Source organism: Schistocerca piceifrons, chromosome 2, assembly GCF_021461385.2.
Source record: "Schistocerca piceifrons isolate TAMUIC-IGC-003096 chromosome 2, iqSchPice1.1, whole genome shotgun sequence".
Classification (NCBI taxonomy): Eukaryota; Metazoa; Arthropoda; class Insecta; order Orthoptera; family Acrididae; genus Schistocerca; species Schistocerca piceifrons.
Genome location: NC_060139.1, coordinates 55,710,357 through 55,730,603, shown reverse-complemented (window position 1 = coordinate 55,730,603; position 20,247 = coordinate 55,710,357). Strand labels below are relative to the sequence as shown.

The 20,247-nt window shown below is 46.3% G+C and overlaps 1 protein-coding gene across 4 annotated transcripts in view; it reads left to right on the top strand.

The window, feature by feature from the left end:
• The window catches only part of LOC124777507 (protein tramtrack, alpha isoform-like), a 156,869-nt gene that overhangs the window by 70,498 nt on the left and 66,124 nt on the right, over positions 1–20,247 (top strand). The gene's annotated exons all lie outside the window — the stretch shown is intronic.

The window sequence follows — 20,247 nt, the reverse complement described above, 5'->3', positions numbered from 1 at the left end:
GAATCTGTACAAGGCTCAAATGGTGGTATGTTTGTACGATCCTCCTACGTGAAAGATTTCTCAAATGCTAAATTTAAAATTTCAGCTTTCGTTTTGCTGTCTTCCATTGCCAGGCCAGACTGATCAGTGAGTGACTGGATGGAAGCCTTCGACTCACTTACCGATTTTACGTAAGACCAGAATTTCTTGGGTTTTCAACAAGATCTTTTGCTAAGGTATGACGGTGGTGGTGGTTGAATGCTTCACGCATCGCTCTTTTTACAGCAGCACGAATCTCTACTAACTTTTGCCTGTCCTCATTCTCCCGATCTTTCTTGCACCGCGAGTGCAACTGCCTTTGCTTCCTGAGCATTCTCCGAATTGCGCTGTTAAAACCACGGTGGGTCTTTTCCGTCTGTAACCCACTTTTTCGGCACATACTTGTCCAATGCGTGATTTACAATGTGTTCAAAATTTGCCCATAATTTTTCCACGTCCATCGTACCGAAAGTAAATGAAGTCGATTCATTTACTAAGTGGGATGCTAACAACTGCTTATCTGCTCTTTCTAGTAAGAATACTCACCTAGCCTTCTTGACTGGCTTTTTAACTTTAATAACCATAGTCGTAATGACAACATCAAGATCACCAATCCCTGCCTCAACACTGACACTGTCGATGAGGTCTGGTCTGTTCGTGGCTACCAGTTCTAAAATATTTCCACTATGCGTTGGCTGTCGATTTAGCTGCTCAAGACAGTTTCCGGATAATGTGTTCAAAAGTAATTCACACGACGGCTTGTCTGTACCACCTGTAATGAATCCATAGACATCCCAGTCTATACTAGGTAGGTTGAAGTCCGACTAATATAGCATGATCCGGGTACTTCTGCGATACAGAATGTAGACTCCCTTTGAGTGATTCTATAACTGCCACGATGGAACCTGGTGGCCAGTAATAACACCCCACAATTAACTTTATTTCCCCTAGCCCTGTTAAACGTGTCCAGATAACTTCACAATCGCACTCTACTTTGACCTCAGTAGACACTGTATTTTTGTCAACTGCTATGAAGACACCACCTCCTACGGTGTCTAATCTGTCTTTCCGATACACGTTCCAACCCTCACTAAATATTTCAGAACTTCCTATCTCAGGGTTCAGCCAGGTCTCAGTCCCGAGAAAAATTTGCGCGCCACACGCTTCCTGGTGGGCAGTAAATTCAAGAACTTTATTCCGAACACTCTGAAAATTTACTGCTAATATCTTGATGGCTGAAGTGTCTTTACACTGAGCGTGTTCTGATTTCCCAGCCTGCATGTCGACTGGTGAGTGTTCATCAGGACACCTCGCACTACTGCCTAGCGTAAAAAAAAAAAAAAAAAAAAAAAAAAAAAAAAAAAAAAAAAACCATGTACATGCCACAAGTACTCTGCTACCCGAGTAGCCACTTCCTTTGTGTAGTGCACCCCTGACCTATCTAGGGGTGTCCTACAATTCCCCACACAACAGCGCAAGTCTAAAAATCTGCAGCCAAGACCGTCACAGAGTTGACGAAGCCTCTGGTTGAGACCCCCCACTCGGCTCCAAACCCAAGGACCCCCATCCGCTCTGGGAACGATGCTGCAAATAGAGCTCTCTGCTTGCACCCCGCGTGCGAGGCCAGCGGTCATCACCAAATCCGCCAGCCGCCTGTACGAACTGAGGATCACCTCATCAGTGGTGCCGACGTGAGCAACTACTTGCAGACAAATGCACCCCAGACGCTCGATAGCCGCAGGCAAGGTCGCTTCCACATCTTGGATGAGGCCCCCTGGCAGACAAACCGAGTGCACATTGGATTTCTTTCCAGCCCTGTACGCTATTTCCCGCCTAACGTTGGAGCTCCCAATAACCAGCAAGCCTTTGCCCCCATGTGCCTGCTCGGGCCCTGCTTAAGGAGCGGCCACCTGCCCACTGACAGGATGAATGAGCGAGGCCAGCCGGCCAGCCTCCACATTGGCCCTCCGCCTCGAGCGACGCGAACGCGTTGCAGTCCGCCACTCACCCTGAGGTGAGGGCGGCCTCAATGCGCCGGGTACACTAGAAGATGCCTCGGCGACTGAGTCAGCGGACGCAGCAAGCAACACCTGGGGTGTCTCAAGCGACGCGCCAGACCTTCCGCCGTCGCTGCACCTCGAGGCAGCAGCCTGAAGGCGGCTGACCGTGGCCAACAGCACGCTCAGCTGCTCGCGAACTGCGGCCAGTTCCTCCTGCGCCCGCACACAGCACGCACACACCCTATCTATCCTACTGCTAATATCTGACGACTCCACGAATTTATACTCTACGGCTATCAATAAGCAATATTACTCTTCTCAAATATGAGAATACGCAAGGGTTTTATGTAATTGAATATGCAAGTGCACAACGTCTCTTTCATTTTTACCAACTATCTTTATCTCATTGATTTACACTGCCTTCATATCTTCAAACATTTTGTGGGCATAACCAGACTACTTCAGTTACTATTCTTGGTCACTCTCTCCCAGCTGACTTTGCAGTCAGTGTTGTCTGTATGATAGTGGTTGACGACCCAGCACCCACATGTCAACAGTGTTCCAAAAATCGCTCGCACTGTTCGGGACTGATATGGTGCATTTGGAGTATTGTTGGTGAACCAATGGACGCATGTGAGTAGACAAAAAGTTACTGTGTTACCCATCAGTGAAAAACACAGCAGCCATATCATGGGACCCATTTCATTCCTAGTGTATATAATCTACACAAAAATACTTCTTTCACCTGTCTGGAAGACACAGCATTGCCAAGCAGGATGCCTAGTGCCAGGTGGTTTTTGACTTAAGTAGGTGTCCACTGTTTGTAAAAATCTCCATGACACAAGTGAGCAGCTGTAGGTGTGTAGGGCATTGACTTCTATATCCCATAGATAGGTGGTTATTGTTATTGGTAAAGCTGCCAAGCAGTTTATGTTCAGTGTCGATTTTGGAAATGACTAGATGCTGTGTAACCTACCTATCTGCTGTTGCAATTCACTGTAATTGACAGGAATCCTTATTATCAACGCAGTTGCCAGTGGCGGTATGTTAGCCACAATGTTCACAGGTTAGATGTACTTGTCTGTTTCATTGCATTAAATAGCTGGTATGCTACACTGAAACTTTTCATTCATTTTCTCAAGCCTTCTCCCATGCTTTCATGTGAACTGATGATTGGGTCTTAAGAATGTCAGTTTTTCTACCTGTTAAGTTTCGTCGTGTAAGAGTATTATAAATGTTAACTGATATATCCAGGTGCAAAACTTACACTGATGAGCCAAAACATTATGACTAAATATGCTACAATTGTGAGAGCTAGAAGGTGTTGAATGTCCTCGCCTAATCACAAAACACGGAGATTAGAGGCTTGATTGCTCTGTACAGCAGAATAGGCGGCAGTCTGTGGTAGACCTAATAATAAACAACAGTGATGGTTCAGGCAATTGTTTTGGAGCTCACCATTCAGCACACATTGTTGAACATGGCGCTCCACAGCAGACAACACCTACAATGTCAGTTATTGCAGTGGGCATAGAATCATTGGGATTTAAGTGCCAATCAGTAAAAATGTTTCATCTGGTCATATGACTTACATCTATTTTTACACCAGGTCAGTGGTCATGTCCGGATATGCCGGCATCCCGGTGAACAGTGCTTGAAACACAACACACCATGCCATGGGCACAGACCAGTAAGGGCAGTATTAAGCTACTGGGGACATGCAGCTTCTCTTCCATGCTACCTGAGGTAGTGATCAAAGGCCCCATGCAGTGATGCATCTCCCCCTGCAGGTTCGGGGGTAAGAATAGGCCCGTGGTATTCCTGCCTGTCGTAAGAGGCGACTAAAAGGAGTCTCAAACGTTTCGGCCTTCTGTGATGGTCCCCTCTTAGGTTTGACCTTTTTTTTCCCCAAATTTCCGTTGTTAGTGCGTGCCATTTGGGGAAGGAAGCCTTACTTGGTGTTTTTCTATTGGTCCATCATGCACCACCATCTTGCATGTTCCTTATTGTCGTGTGGCGGGATTTACACCCAACGTCTTCTGGGTTACCTCCTTCTCGTCTTGTGCGCAATCCCCTTCTTAGCGCCCACGACAACTGTGGACCCTTTCAACACCTAAAATCCAGCACGGTAGCCAGTCCGTTGTGGTGGGGTCGTCATGTACTCTCTTGGTGGTAGCCCCCTGACCACGCAGGGATCGCACTGCAGATGCCAGAGCTGTTTCCTCCCCATGCATGCCAAGGAGTATGTGCCCATCTTGTCTGGGGCACGGGGACTCCGGGCAATGGAATATCGGCCAGGTACCCGTTGCTTTGGCTGGGTGGCTCCCTTGGGGAGAGCCCTCATTCGGAGTAGGTGGCATCTGGGCAGATGTGGCGCAATGAAGCGCAATAAATCACACCAAGCTGGTGGTCGCACGGCCACCAGCGTCTCTAAGCGAGGCAGAGTAGACTTTGATGCTGCGCAATATGGCCCTCAGTCGTTCCCCTCGTTGGCTGCGCCATAGGAGGGACGTAGATCTAGTGCCAAGCGGGAACCTTATGTACCGCAATACCTTGTCTGCAGCAGGACTGATGGTGACTCCTTTCCTACGACGAAGCCTCTGTTTTTTGTGGAACACCTGGAGGATAAGTTTGGGAAAGTGGTGGGGTTGTCTAAAATGAGGAATGGGTCCATCCTCCTCAAGACGTCTACCCCAGCCCAGTCACGAGCGTTGCTCTTGTGTGATAAGCTGGGTGACGTCCCTGTTACCGTCACTCCCCACAGTGTCTTAAATATGGTCCAGGGGATTATTTACCATCGTGACCTATTGTTACAATCCGATGACAAGCTGAGAGCCGACTTAGAGCGACGTGGAGTGCATTTTGTCCGTCGTGTACATCGAGGACCCAAGACTAACAGGGTGGCCACCAGTGCCTTTATCTTGGCCTTCGAGGGTGATGTCTTGCCCGAGAAGGTCAAGGTAATGGTTTACCGTTGTGACGTCAAGCCCTACGTCCCTCCCCCGATGCAGTGCTTCCAGTGCTGGAAGTTTGGGCACATGTCCTCCCGTTGCCCATCCAGCACCACATGTCAAGATTGCGGACGCCCCTCTCATCCCGATTCTCCATGTGCGCCTCCGCCTGTCTGTGTCAACTGTGGGGAACACCACTCTCCATGCTCGCCGGATTGCCCCGATCTTCATAAGAAGCGGAAGATAATGGAATTTAAGACCCTGGACCGGCTTACTTATCGGGAGGCAAAACTGAAATTTGAAAAGTTGTATCCTGCTTCCCTTCAAACATCTTATGCTGCAGCCACGTCATCGTCGCCCTCGCGAGCGGCGGTTGTCGCCTCCGCTGTGCCGCCTTCAGTGGGCCCTCGGGGCCATGCCTCTCTGTCGTCTGCCCCCCTCATGTCTGGGGGCACGCCTTCCTCTGTTGCCCTCTTAGCCGTTGGGGGCAAACCCTCTTCTGTCGCTCCCCCCATGCTTACTTCGGGAGTGACGTCTGCTCAAAAACCGGGGGGCTCGATCCCTCCCCCTCCTTCTCCACCGGCGTTGCCTCTGCCGGTTCCTCTCTCGCGGAAGGGGTCTCCCTTCCTCCGTTTCTTCTCCTACCCAGCCGGATGTCAGCCAGTGGCTGAATGTTCCGCCACCTGCTGGTCGTAGGGCTTCTGCGTCGTCGTCAGCCTCCGACGCTCCTTCAGAGAAGCTGTCCCAGCCCTCTCACCCTAAGGGCAGACGCGAGAAGAAGGAACGGAATGTGTCCAAAAAGAATGACGTTCCGGCAGTTTCAGTGCCGCCTGCTGTACATAGTCCTGGCTCCGGGCATGAGGTGGAGATCCTCGCCTCTGCCGCGGATCTCGCCCTCACAGAACCCTCGGGGGCCTTTCCTATGGCCTCAGCTGACTCTCCCTCGGTGACAGCAGTTGGCTCTGAGTCACCGTCTGCCTCTTAGTCGCCTTCACGCCCTCCCAGTCCCTTACTGCTTCCATTCTCCAGTGGAATTGCGGCGGTTATTTCCGCCACCTGCCTGAGCTCCGGATGCTTCTGAGTGTTTCCCCTGTTCTTTGCATTGCTCTGCAGGAAACTTGGTTTCCAGCAATACGGACCCCCGCCCTTAGTGGTTATCAGGGATACTATAAGAACCGTGCTGCCTGTCAACGAGCATCAGGTGGGGTTTGCCTCTTTGTTCACCACTCTGTCTGTAGCTCGCCAGTACCCCTTCTGACGCCTTTAGAGGCAGTCGCTGTCAGGGTTGAGCTCTCACCAGCCATTACTGTTTGCTCTGTTTACATGATGGGGAGCTCCCTCGACATGTCTTGGCTGCGCTGCTGGCTCAGCTCCCGCCACCATTGCTGCTTCTGGGCGATTGCAATGCCCACAACCCTCTATGGGGTGGGACTGTCTCCGATGACCGCGGACGTGCCGTGGAGCATGTGTCGGCTCAGCTCGACCTTAGCCTCTTGAACACCGGTGCTCCCACGCATTTCAGTGTGGCCCATGGCTCGTTCTCGGCCATCGATCTCTCTCTTTGCAGCCCCGGGCTTGTCCCATCCCTCCACTGGAGGGTGCATCCTGACCTGTGTGGTAGTGATCATTTTCCCATCTATTTGTCACTGCCCCAGTGTCATTCTTCTGGGCGCCTGCCCCGCTGGGCTCTCCACAGGGCTGACTGGCCGGCTTTTACTTCCGCTGCAACCATTGAGTCTCTCCCACAGGGTGACATTGACGAGGTGGTCCGTGTCTTAACCACGTCAATCATTTCGGCGGCCGAGGCTGCCATCCCCCGCTCTTCTGGACTCCCTCGGAGGAAGGCTGTCCCCTGGTGGTCGCCGGAGATTGCTGAGGCTATTCGCGGCCGTAGGCGGGCTCTCCAGCGTCATAGGCGGCACCCGTCTCTAGAGACCCTCATCGCCTTTAAGAGGCTTCGTGCCTTGGCCCGTCGCCTTATCGCACGGTGTAAGCAGGAGTGCTGGGAGAGTTATGTCTCATCCTTGGGCTCCCGTGTCTCCCCCTCGCTCGTGTGGTCCCGGATCCGGCGGATTTATGGATACCAGACCCCTATGGGTGTCCCTGGGATCTCCTTGGACGGCGCTGTTTACACGGACGCTGCCGCCATTGCTGAACACCTTGCTGCGCACTTTGCTCAGAGCTCTGCGACGGCCACTTATCCCCCTGCCTTTCGCTCTCTAAAGGAGCGAGCCGAGCAGACGCCATTATCATTCCACACGCGTCGTTCTGAAAAATACAATGCTCCTTTCAGCGAGAGGGAATTCCTCGCTGCCCTCGCCGACTGCCCTGATACGGCACCAGTACCAGACTGCATCCATGCACAGATGCTGAAGCATCTCTCCCGGGACTGCCAGAGACACATCCTCATCATCTTTAACCGCATTTGGAGCGAGGGCGTGTTCCTGTCGCAATGGCGAGAGGGTCTTATTGTCCCCATCTTGAAGCCCGGTGCGGACCCACTGGCGGTGGACAGCTATCGTCCCATTACCCTCACCAACATTTTGTGCAAATTGCTAGAACATATGGTGGGGCGGCGTTTGTGTTGGGTCCTTGAGTCGCGCGGTCTCCTCGCTCCATCCCAGGGTGGCTTCCGTCGGGGCTGGTCTGCTGCGGACAATTTGGTGCGGCTGGAATCTGCTATCCGTACGGCCTTTGCCCGACGTCAGCATCTCGTTGCTGTATTTTTTGATCTGCGGAAGGCGTATGACACCACATGGAAGCATCACATCCTTGCTACGTTGCATGAGTGGGGTCTTCGTGGTCAGCTCCCGGCTTTTCTTCAAACCTTTTTATTGCGCCGCTCTTTCCGGGTGCAAGTGGGTGCCGCCTCTAGTTCATCTTATATACAGGAAAATGGGGTTCCGCAGGGCTCAGTGTTGAGCGTCTCCTTATTTCTAGTGGCCATTAATGGTCTGGCTGCAGCCGTGGGGTCGTCGGTGTCTCCTTCTTCGTATGCCGACGACTTCTGCCTCTCCTTTAGCTCTACGACTACAGGAGTCGCCGAACGCAGGCTGCAAGTCGCCGTTCACAAGGCAGCATCATGGGCTCTGACTCATGGTTTTCAGTTCTCTGCAGCCAAGACTCAAGTTATGCACTTCTGCAGGCATCGGACGGTCCACCCTCATCCTGAACTTTCCCTCGACGGCCACCTGCTTGAAGTGGTGGACACTTGCCGCTTCTTAGGACTCGTCTTTGATGCCCGGCTCACATGGGTTCCTCATATTACTCAGCTGAAGCAAAAGTGCTGGCGGCACCTCAACGCCCTCCGCTGCCTGAGCCACACCTCTTGGGGTGCGGATCGCTGCACGCTGTTGCGATTATACAGAGCCCTTGTGCAGTCCAGGCTTGATTATGGGAGCCTGGCCTATGGGTCTGCATCACCCTCAGTGTTGAAGTTGTTAGACACCAACACCACTGTGGGGTTCGGCTTGCCACTGGCGCTTTTCGTACGAGCCCCGTGGATAGTCTACTGGTGGAGGCCGGGGTTCCCCCACTGCGGATTCGCCGCCATCGACTGCTCGCCGACTATGCTGTCCATGTGCATTGCTCGCCGGGCCATCCCAATCATCGCCTGCTATTCCCTGCCATTGTCCTTCATCTGCCCGAACGGCGACCTAGGTCTGGGCTTTCCATAGCTGTCCGCGTCCAGTCCCTGCTGTCGGAACTGGGGTCATTCCCTCTTCTGCCTCCCTTCCGGGTCCGTGCACCTACGACTCCCTGGTGTTTGCCCCAGCCGTCCGTCCGTCTGGACTTGGCACAGGGACCCAAGGACTCGGTTCCGCCTGTGGCCCTCCGTCGTCGTTTTCTTGCGCTCCTCGCCTCATTTTCGGGCTGTGAGACTGTCTTCACTGATGGTTCCCTGGTTGATGGTCGCACTGCCTACGCTTTTGCTCACGCTGCCCATGTTGAACAGCGCTCCTTGTCGGCTGGCTGCAGTATTTTTACTGCAGAGCTGGTGGCCATATTGCGTGCTCTTGAGCATATGCGTTCCTGCTCAGGTACGTCCATCGTCATCTGCAGTGACTCCCTGAGCAGCCTCCAGGCCATCGACCGCTGCTATACCTGTTCTCCTCTGGTGTCCTCTATTCAGGAGTCTGTTTCCGCCATTACCCGCTCTGGTCTTTCGGTGGTCTTTATTTGGACGCCAGGTCACGTTGGCATCCCGGGGAACGAACGTGTCGACAGGCTGGCCAAAGGGGCGATCGACACCCCAGCTTTGGAAATTGGCCTCACAGCTCGCGATCAGCAGCTGGTGTTGCGTCGTAAGGTGCTTGGGATGTGGACTGCTGAGTGGCGTGGCACGACATCCCCGAATAAACTGCGGGCTGTCAAGGAGACAACCGATGTGTGGCGCTCCTCCCTGCGGGCTTCTCGCAGGGACTCTGTAATCCTGTGTCAGCTCCGCATCGGCCATACCTACCTGACGCACGGCCATCTTTTGCGTCAGGAGGATCTGCCCCTGTGTCGGTGTGGGTTCCGGCTGACGGTTGCCCACATTTTGCTGGAGTGTCCCCGACTGCGCACCCTCCGGCAGTCTTTTAATCTCCCGGGCACTTTGCCTTTGGTTTTATGTGACGATGCCTCCATGGCTGACAACGTTTTAAATTTTATCCGTGGCAGTCCTTTTTATGGTTCAATTTAGGGCGGTCCTGCACCTTTACCTTTCTGTGTCTTTTGTCCTCACGTCTCTCCATATTTGTTGCGTTTTTGGTGTGTCGTCGGATGGTTGACTCTTTCCCTTTTTTTTGTTCTTGTGGTCAGTCAACCAGTCTCCGGCCGTCTTATTTTCTTCTGTTCCTTTCTGTCTGGTGTTCCTCTGTACTCTTCTTGTCTGTAGTGTTTGTTGCTGCATTTGTGTTCTTTTAGCGCCTGGGGGGCTTCGCCGATTTTCTGCTCGCCTGTTTTTGGAATGGGGAACTGATGACCTTTGCTGTTTAGTCCCCCTTAAACATCCCAACAACCACCACCACCACCAGTGATGCACCGTGTGAACATTATTGTGGGTCAACTACACCATACTTCATGCTTTATGTCTTCCCCAATGGCAGTGGCATTTTCCAGCAGGATAAAAGGATCACTGTCTGTGTCAAGCGGCCAAAACCATGCTACATTGATTTGAGTAGCATTAGTGTGAACTCTGTTGATGTCTTGGCTGCTAAACTTGTCTAATCTAAACCTGACGGAACATGACTCTGTGCCCACAAACTACCGACCCGTAATGTACAGGAATTACATGAGGGCAGGTAGGCTCCAGCTCTTGCCCGTTACCCACCAGCAGACCATCTAATTATGTGTGTGACTTTTTCTTGTTTTTTTTTTCTAGTCTAATTATTAAATTCCATGCATGTTTTTCAATTAAAGAGGTGAATATTGCATTTTTGTAGCTGTGAAATGCAGATTCGTGCAGCCTGTAGCACAGTTGTCATTTCTTTAGAATGACCAGCTGCACAGTTCAGTAGGAGGCAGCCTTCTTTGGTGACATGTCAGGAGCATAGCAAGTTGCATACCTAGGTTTCTCTCACTGCTTTTATAGTTTACTTCTTCAGTTAGTCGTGCCAGGATGGGTAAGATCTGTGCAATACTGTGTGTTGATGCAGGAGCAGGCCAAAGTTCACAAACAGCTGAATGCACTTTCAGCCACGGTGATCCATCTTCAGGCTATTGCCCCAGGGTATAGCAGTGGTGTAGAATCTGATGCATTGCAAGGGGCACCTCAGGTGTCACATGTTTTGGCCACTGGCTCTGCTGCCGAGGTATTTTCCATTGTACCTGATGTAGTGGATCCGAGCCACCCGCAATGTGAGTGGTGGATGATAATGTGTTCAGTGCCACTTGAGGTGGAGGGGCAGTGTGCAGACTACCTGCCTGGCATCGCGCTGTGGGTGGATGGGTACAGTTTCAAGGGCCTGCTATTTATCATGAGCTCCGACGTTAGGCGAATTATGGAGAGTCGTATGGAAATGTCATTCAGGGCCAGAAAGGAAGCCAGTGTGCACGTTGTATGTCTGCCGGCGTGCCTCATCTGTGATGTGGAGGAAACCTTGCCTCCAGCTATCGAATGTGCTAGGTGCATCGTCCGCAAATTGTAGTTGACATTGGCGCCAGTGATCCGTTTCGCTTGGGTTCTGATGCCACCCTCAATCATACGAGTTATCAGTAAATTGTCGAAGCATTTGTAGGCAAGTTATCGTATTTACTGCCCTGCACAAAATTAGCCAACCTCAAATTATCCTCAGGGCTGAGAGCTAGCTGAAACCCGAAGTAGAAAGCCCTGAAATATTTAGTAAGTCATGGTCACATGAGTCTACAGTAAAATAAACAGCAGCAGGAAATGGTATAATGGGAGTAGGAAAGACAGATTACACACCATGGGAGGGGGAGCATTCATTGCAGTCGACAAAAATATCTCTCTTGAGGCTGAATTTGAGTATGACTGTGAAGCTATTTGGACACGTATGAGCTCTATGTAAAATCAAGCTGATTGTTGGATGCTTCTATTGGCCACCCAATTCCATTATGACAGTTCTAGAGTCATTGAAAGAAAGTCCACATTCAGTGGTGTGGAAATACCCAGATCATGCTTTATTAGCAGCGGCGACTTCAGCCTTTCTAGTATAGACTGGGACGACTATGGATACATTGCAGGGCAGTCTTGTGAAGACTTTTGGACATAGTTTCCCAAAACTGCCTTGAACAGATAGTTGGACAACATGCACACAGTGGAATTATACCTTTAGCTACAAACAGGCCAGACCTTATCGACTGTGTCCGTATAGATATGGGGATTAGTGATCACGATGTCAGCACAGTGAGAATAGTTACTAAAGGTAATAAATCCACTATGAAGACTAGGAGAGTATTTTTGGTATAAAGAGCAGATAAGTAATTATTATCATCTCACTTAGACAAAGAGTGGACATCATTTAGTTCCAGTAAGGGCAAAGTTCAAATGGATTGTAAATCATGCTCAGGAGAAGTGTGTGCAGAGTAAGTGGATTAAGAAATGGGAAATAACCATCGTGGTTTAATAACTGAGTTCAGTAAATGTTGGGGAAGCAAAGACTGTTGCACTCTCAGTTCAAAACAATAGGCAAAAGTTAGTAGACATTGGTGGGTCTGTAAAAAGATCGAAGTGTGAAGCACACAACTACTGCAACCATCATACTGTGGTAAAAAATCTGCCAAGAATCTGAGAAAATGTTGATCCCACGTAAAATTGCTAAGTAGGTCGAAGGGTTCTTTCTAGTCACTCGTTGGCCAGTCTAGTGTGGCAGTAGAAGACAGCAAAAAGAGTGCGAAAATTTTGAATTCCATGTTTAAAAACTCGTTCATGCAGGAGGGTCGTACAAACATGCTGTCATTTGATTGGCGGACAGTCTCCCATATGGAGGACAGAAATAGGCATCCCTGGAATAGAGAAGCAACTGAAAGAGTTAAAAACAAGTAAGTCACCAGGTCCAAATACCAGTTCAGTTTTGACAGAGAATACTCTATGGCATTAGCCCTTACATAACCTGAATTTATCGCAAATTTCTGGCCCAGCGCGAAGGAAGCATGAGGTACAGCATTTGAGATCTTTTTATAAACTTGTTTAATTTGCTTTTCCCAGCTGAGTTAGTCATCAATATGTGTTACTAAGTCTGTGGCACATTTATTATTTACATTCGGGGCAGTCCTAATAAAAGCTTTCAGCTTTTGTCTGGCTTACAAAAACGTTTATTGGCTGCAAACCAGTGTAATGCAGTGTCAAGAGTTTCTTGTGTAATCTATAAAGGGCTGACATGTCATAAGGTGAAGTAAGGAAGGTTGTTCAATCAGCAAAGCTGATTGCAGACTGTAATAAGCAATAGGGCAAGTCATTGATAAGCACATAGAAAAGGAGGGGGCGAGGGCAGAACCCTATTGAACACTTGCACCAGTTTCTGATACAGGGGAATGTGTATTTCTAGTTAAGATAAACTGTCTTCTGTTATTCAGATAGGAAGAAATTATTGCTAATGTAGATTTGTGGACACCATAATATTTCACTTTTGTTAGCAATATTTTAAAAAGAATGCAGTTGAATGCATTACTTATATCACATTATACAATCTTATTATTTTTGAAAGCTTTTTAAGTCAGATGAACAGTTTTCAGAACAGCTGCAGTGTTACTTTTACCTGGCCAAAATCCATACTGATGGTTGTAAAGGAGATCATGCTTTTCAAAATAATTGCTTAATTGAATGCACATGAGTGATTGAAATATTTTTGAGAATATTGGCACAATAGATTTGGTTGGTAGTTCAGGGGCAATTGTTTATCACCCTTTTAGAATATGGGGATAACTTTTGAGATTTTGGGTGAATCTCAAAAAACTCCTTAGTTTATTAAAAATAAAACTTATGGCTTACTTATCATGTGAAGCAAATTCCTCGCAGATGTGTGTGTGGCTTTAATTTTGTCTCAGAATTCTCTGATTGATGTGACAAAGTAGTCATTCAATTCTCCTGGATCAGGCAGAGTTTTAATATACTTGTCTGGAAGATTTCTCTTATCTAATAATTTCCCATGCAGCCTTACACTTATTTGGAACATCTTGTATGCACCTTTCACATGCTGGGTCTTTTGGCTTGTATGAGCTTAGCTTTGTAATACTTTTTACTTTTGAGGTAAACATTTCTAAACCAAACCCGCTGCTCAGCCCTTTCAGTTATCCTCATTTTTATGTATTCAACAAAGTATGATGATGCTTTCTCTAATTTCTGCCAGTTCTTTTGTACACCAGTTAATTTTTGCATTTTTACATTTACTTGAGGAGCCAATTTTTATTTATGGAGAACACGAAAGCTACAAATCCACATATTTTTTTAAAGTAATCAAAATTTATTTCAATTCAAGTTTTTTCAGTGTGACACTCTACCATCTAGTGAGCAAGATGTATGAGACAGGCGAAATACCCTCAGACTTCAAAAATAATATAATAATTCCAATCCCAAATGAAGCAGGTGTGAAAATTACCAAACTATTAGTTTAATAAGCCATGGCTGCAAAATACTAACACGAATTCTTTACAGACGAATGGAAAAACTGGTAGAAGCCTACCTCGGGGAAGATCAGTTTGGATTCCGTAGAAATGTTGGAACACGTGAGGCAATACTGACCTTATGACTTATCTTAGAAAATAGATTAAGGAAAGGCAAACCTACGTTTCTAGAATTTGTAGACTTGGAGAAAGCTTTTGACAATGTTGACTGGAATACTCTCTTTCAAATTCTGAAGGTGGCAGGGGTAAAATATAGGGAGCGAAAGGCTATTTACAATTTGTACAGAAAGCAGATGGCAGTTACAAGAGTCGAGGGGCACGAAAGGGAAGCAGTGGTTGGGAAGGGAGTGAGACAGGGTTGTAGCCTATCCCCAATGTTATTCAATCTGTATATTGAGCAAGTAGTAAAGGAAACAAAAGAAAAATTCAGAGTTGGAATTAAAATCCATGGAGAAGAAATAAAAACTTTGAGGTTCGCCGATGACATTGTACAGCAAAGGACCTCGAAGAGCAGCTGAACGGAATGGACCGTGTCTTGAAGGAAGGATATAAGATGGACATCAACAAAAGCAAAATGAGAATAATGGAATGTAGTCTAATTGAATCAGGCGACGCTGCGGGAATTAGATTAGGAAATGAGACGCTTAAAGTAGTAAATGAGTTTTGCTGTTTGGGGAGCAAAATAACTGATGGTGGTCGAAGTAGAGAGGATATAAAATGTAGAATGACAATGGCAAGGAAACCGTTTCTGAAGAAGAGAGATTTATTAACATCGAGTATAGATTTAAGTGTCAGGAAGTCTTTACTGAAAGTATTCGTATCGAGTGTAGCCTTGTATGGAAGTGAAACGTGGACGATAAATAGTTAAGACAAGAAGAGAATAGAAGCTTTCGAAATGTGGTGCTACAGAAGAATGCTGAAGATTAGATGGGTAGATCACATAACTAATGAGGAGGTATTTAATAGAATTGGGGAGAAGATGAGTTTGTGGCACAACTTGACTAGAAGAAGGGATCACCAATTTAGTATTGGAGGGCAGCGTGTAGGGAAAAAATTGTAGAGGGAGACCAAGAGAGGAATACACTAAACAGATTCAGAAGGATGTAGGTTGCAGTAGGTACTGGGAGATGAAGAACCTTGCACAGGATACAGTAGCATGGAGAGCTGCGTCAAACCAGTCTCTGGACTGAAGACCACAAAAACAACAACAACAACAACAACAACAACTCATATGCAGAGTTCCAATTTGTGTTCTTGAACTTGTCAATCAATAACATAATGTGCTCCTTTCTCTGACCTCTTACCTATAGTGCATGAAATTCATTTGAATAAGTTGGTTGCTTACAATAAATTGTTAAAAACAATGGAACATGATCTGCAACTTTTCCATCACCCACCATCTTTGTGAATTGTTGATAATATTATCTAGACCGGCATCATTGAGTAGGACACTTGGCATGCAGAGTAATTTTAAAGACCTCAAAATGTTAAAAACATTCTGGAGTCTTGTATTGAATCTCGCATTTCAGTATTAAAATCTCCATGAATAACAACCTTTGCTTTAAACTTAAAAGGTATGTTAAGTACTATTTCAAACTTTTCAAAAAATACATTTATATCACCATGTGGAGACCAATCCAGGATAACAATTGTATTTTCTTCAGTCAGTCTTGTACTACTAAATGCAGCATTTATTTATGAATAGTGTGGTGTAATCTCTAATTATTTAAATTTTAGACCATGCTTGATGTAAATTCCTGGACATTATGTCTGCTGCAGCATATCATTGTGGAAGAAAACTGTCAACTTGATTTTCTGTTAGCCAGTATTCTAATACAAACATAACGTCTACATATTTAATGCTAAAAGAGTGTTACAATTCTGTTTATTTCTTATACAACAGAAATTGAGTTGCACCAGAGCAAATATTTTATCACAGTTTTCATTCGCAAGTTAGCACTCAACTGCATGTTGTATATCCAAGATACACACACACTGTAATTGTTTAAGTTGGAACTGCTGGACTATTTACTGGCTAAAGAAAAGTGTTTTCGTCATCACTCTTCATCTTTTAGATACCACTCCTGACAGTGTTTCATCATGTCGCAAGCTAAATTCTATACACACATCACTTTTGCCTTTGAAAGGTATAACTTGCTTAATACCTCGCTAAATGTTTGATTTCATGCGATCTGTATATGAGATCTTATGACTCTCTAAGGCCTTTCGCCATCTGTTGATGTGTAAACCATGTGTAGTGTCACTGCAAGGCACCACACTTGCTTGGTTGTAGGCTTCAAACTGCTGCAGTCTCTCAGTACACATCGGACCCGCGAGTCGCCACTGTCGACGCTAGCAGACCGAGCGCCGTCACTTAGCTGAGACAAGCTAGTGCACTGCCCAGTTCTACAGCCGACTTTAATAGGAATGGTTCACTTGTTATAGCTTCAGAGATCTCATTTGCAGAGACGCTAGTTAGCACAGCCTTCAGTTAAGTCAGTAGCTACGACCTAGCCAGGTGCCACATACAGTTTATGCATTGACAATTGAACTATATGTGTGAAGCAATCAGAATTGTAAAGAAGTATTCGCAGTTCAGTCTATAACTCCACTTGTAAATATTATTGTACGAAGTCAAGATCGACTTTCATCGTTGATGCTGAATTAAAGCTAAGTATTTAATTGTATTCCTGTCTACTAACTTTCTAATCACCTAACATGTTCCAGAAACATCCCGTCAAGTATAGTTCATTGATCCTCACATCAGCCTACGTGATCAATGCGTCCAATTAATGGCCACACCTCATGACCATGCTAAGAGTCAAATTGCGTGACTCAGCTGGGTAACCCTTTTTCCACGAGGCCCATAGTTCCGACTCATACATAACACCATGTGCTATATGAAATCGTTTCCCTAGTGTGCTCACATCAATATAAGTTGCATTTTTACATTCCCAGCATACATTTTGCACAGCGCTGTTTGGTTTTTGTACTTCCTTATTCACACAGGACCAGTTATGTAGGTCTGATGGTGGGATACAGAAAATATGATCAGTCATATTTCTGAATTCATGCAGCCTCCATTTAAGAGAAAGCATGAAATTTTTTGAATTGTTCTTTCCTGCATCATTTGTCCCCACAAGAAAGCAGAAAAATAGCTGCTGTTTAGCCCTGAAAATTATTTATCTTACTGACTGCAGTTGCTGCCTTGAAATGTGCTCCTGGCTTTACCATGCTGTTGATCTCCTGTCTGTATGCTTCACAGTTCAGAAGCTGTTCCTCACCCTTGGCTATTGCTGTAAATGTCAATTTTACATGTACTTGTTGCGGGGAGACCATTGTTTTTGGTCTATAATCATGACAGGTATCTGTGGTGCCTTGAATCACATTTTCCACATAATTACTGTAGTCGACAACAGATAATGATGCCTTCAGAAAATTTGTAACTGCTAGTAAATAAATACTGTTCAGTGACGTTGCATTGGTTGTGGTTCTTGAGTTTCTCCCGGCGTATTTGATAATCAAAATATACACGAGTATACTGCCGGTCTACAGTGTCCAACGGGCACAATATTTCGGCGATCATACATGTCGCCATCATCAGGTGAACTGACGGACTGAGCTCCTGTGAACGTGCCGGCACTAAGATCCGTACGCTATGGCTGCTCAGAGGGAACTGGGTTCGGTCGCAGCGGCTCAGTCCGTCAGTTTACCTGATGATGGCGACATGTATGATCGCCGAAATATTGTGCCCGTTGGACACTGTAGACCGGCAGTACACCCGTGAATATTTTGGTTACATTGGTTATTTTTCTGCGGAGAAATATCTTTCTGTCTTGTCTTGTCTTGTTTGGGCTGTATTTGATCTTGGCATGCAGTTCACAGTTTTTGCACAGTCCATATTAGAAAGTATTTTAAAACCATTATCATTCATTAAATTTTCGTGTATTACATGTTTTCACCATGAGCCACTTTTTGGGACAGTGTGCGTATTGCACATCGAATTAAAGCACAGTTAAAGAGCTTTAGAAGGGCACCAGAGTCAACTCAAGAGCATCAATAATTTTCGAATTATACTACATTTATTTCTCAATTTGTTAAAGTCTGGCACATTTTTCTGTTTTAGAGCCCTAAAACAAAAGAAACTAGTACAATAAAAAGCTGTTTAAAAAAGGTGAGACATCTAGAATACTGAAGTCCACGAATTGACTACATTTGGTTGACTTGATATGGACTTACTTGGAATCTCTGCTGGTGAATATCTCTCCATTACTAAGAAGAATCTATTCTACCAAATAGAGGGAGGTTGGAAAAATATGTTGAATATATGCATAATTACTAGCTTCAGTGAGATGCATAGACCATAATTTCCACTAATATTGGCAGGAAATGTACTGAAATATAAAGCTTGTGATACTCTTAGATTATTATGTAAATACAGAAAAAGTTTAGAAGTATCTGTAATGAAACATCTACAATTTAACATTTATGGTTCTTGAGTGCGTAAGACAGTCAGTGAAAAGTACTGGTTCAAAAAAAGAACTGACATTAATCTAGTATAGCTATCATACACTGTGTGATCAAAAGTATCTGGCCACACCCAAAAACATACATTTATCATTATTATGCTATATACTCTATATCAGTGACCTCAGTAGTCATTAGACATCGTGAGAGAGCAGAATGGGGTGCTCTGTGGAACTCACGGACTTCGAAAGTGGTGGTCAGGTGATTGGGTGTCACTTGTGTCATACGTCTGTACACGAGATTTCCACACTCCTAAACATCCCTAGGTCCACTGTTATCTATATTATAGTGAAGTGGAAATGTGAAGGGACACGTACAGCATAAAAGTGTACAGGTCAATCTAGTCTGTTGACTGAGAGAGACTGCCGACAGTTGAAGAGGGTCGTAATGTGTAATTGGCAGACATCTATCCAGACCATCACATAGGAATTCCAGACTGCAACAGGATCCACTGCAAGTACTATTATAGTTAGGTGGGAGGTGAGAAAACTTGGATTTCGTGGTTGAGCAGCTGCTCATAAGCCACACATCACGCCGTTAAATGCCAAACGATGCCTCGCTTGGTGTAAGGAGCGTAAACATGGGACGATTGACGATTGAACAGTGGAAAAACGTTGTGTGGAGTGATGAATCACAGTACACAATGTGGCAGTCCGATGGCAGGTTGTGGGCATGGCAAATGCCCGGTGAAAGTCACCTGCCAGCGTGTATAGTGCCAACAGTAAAATTCGGAGCTGGTGATGTTATGGTGTGATCGTGTTTTTCATGGAGGGGGCTTGCACCCCTTGTTGTTTTGCGTGGCACTGTCGCAGCAGAGGCCTACATTGAGATTTTAAGCACCTTCTTGCTTCCCACTGTTGAAGACCAATTCAGGGATGGTGACTGCATCTTTCAACACTATCGAGCACCTGTTCATAATACGCGGCCTGTGGCAGAGTGGTTACACAACAACATCCCTGTAATGGAATGGCCTGCACAGATTCCTGATCTGAATCCTATAGAACACCTTTGGGATGTTTTGGATCGCCGACTTTGTGCCAGACCTCACTGACCAACATTGATACCTCTCCTCATTGCAGCACTCCGTGAAGAATGGGCTGCCATTCCCCAAGAAACCTTCCAGCACCTGATTGAACGTATGGTTGTGTGAGTGGAAGCTATCATCAAGGCTAAGGGTGGGCCAACACTGTATTGAATTCCAGCATTACCGATGAAGGGCGCTACAGACTTGAGTTATTTTCAGCAAGGTGTCTGGGTACTTTAGATCACATAGTCTATGTGGTTTGAACTGAGGATCCCTGTATGCTTGAAAAACATTTCCTTGGGCTAAATTATAGCTGTTTCTTTGGAAACCATAATCTTCTTCCAGAATCTTGTTTGTGAAAACACTGGACATGTATTTAGGTTACTAAATGATTTGTGAACTTCGGTGTCACCGTTTCCCGTATTGTGCTGTGCAACTCATGATCAAAACTGATTTTGTCTCTCAGGAACAGTATTGCATGGTAAAGATTGGTGTGGTGTGGGAAAGGTCTTGACTAGCACTAGATATAAATGCAATAAAAATTTCAGTTAAGTTTATTTCACAGCCCCTCAAACATCAGATTAGGCTGCCTTGATGAAATGTGAATTATTTTGCAATTTTTTGGGGGTATTGTAGTAAATTCATGCAAGAAAGCACAGGA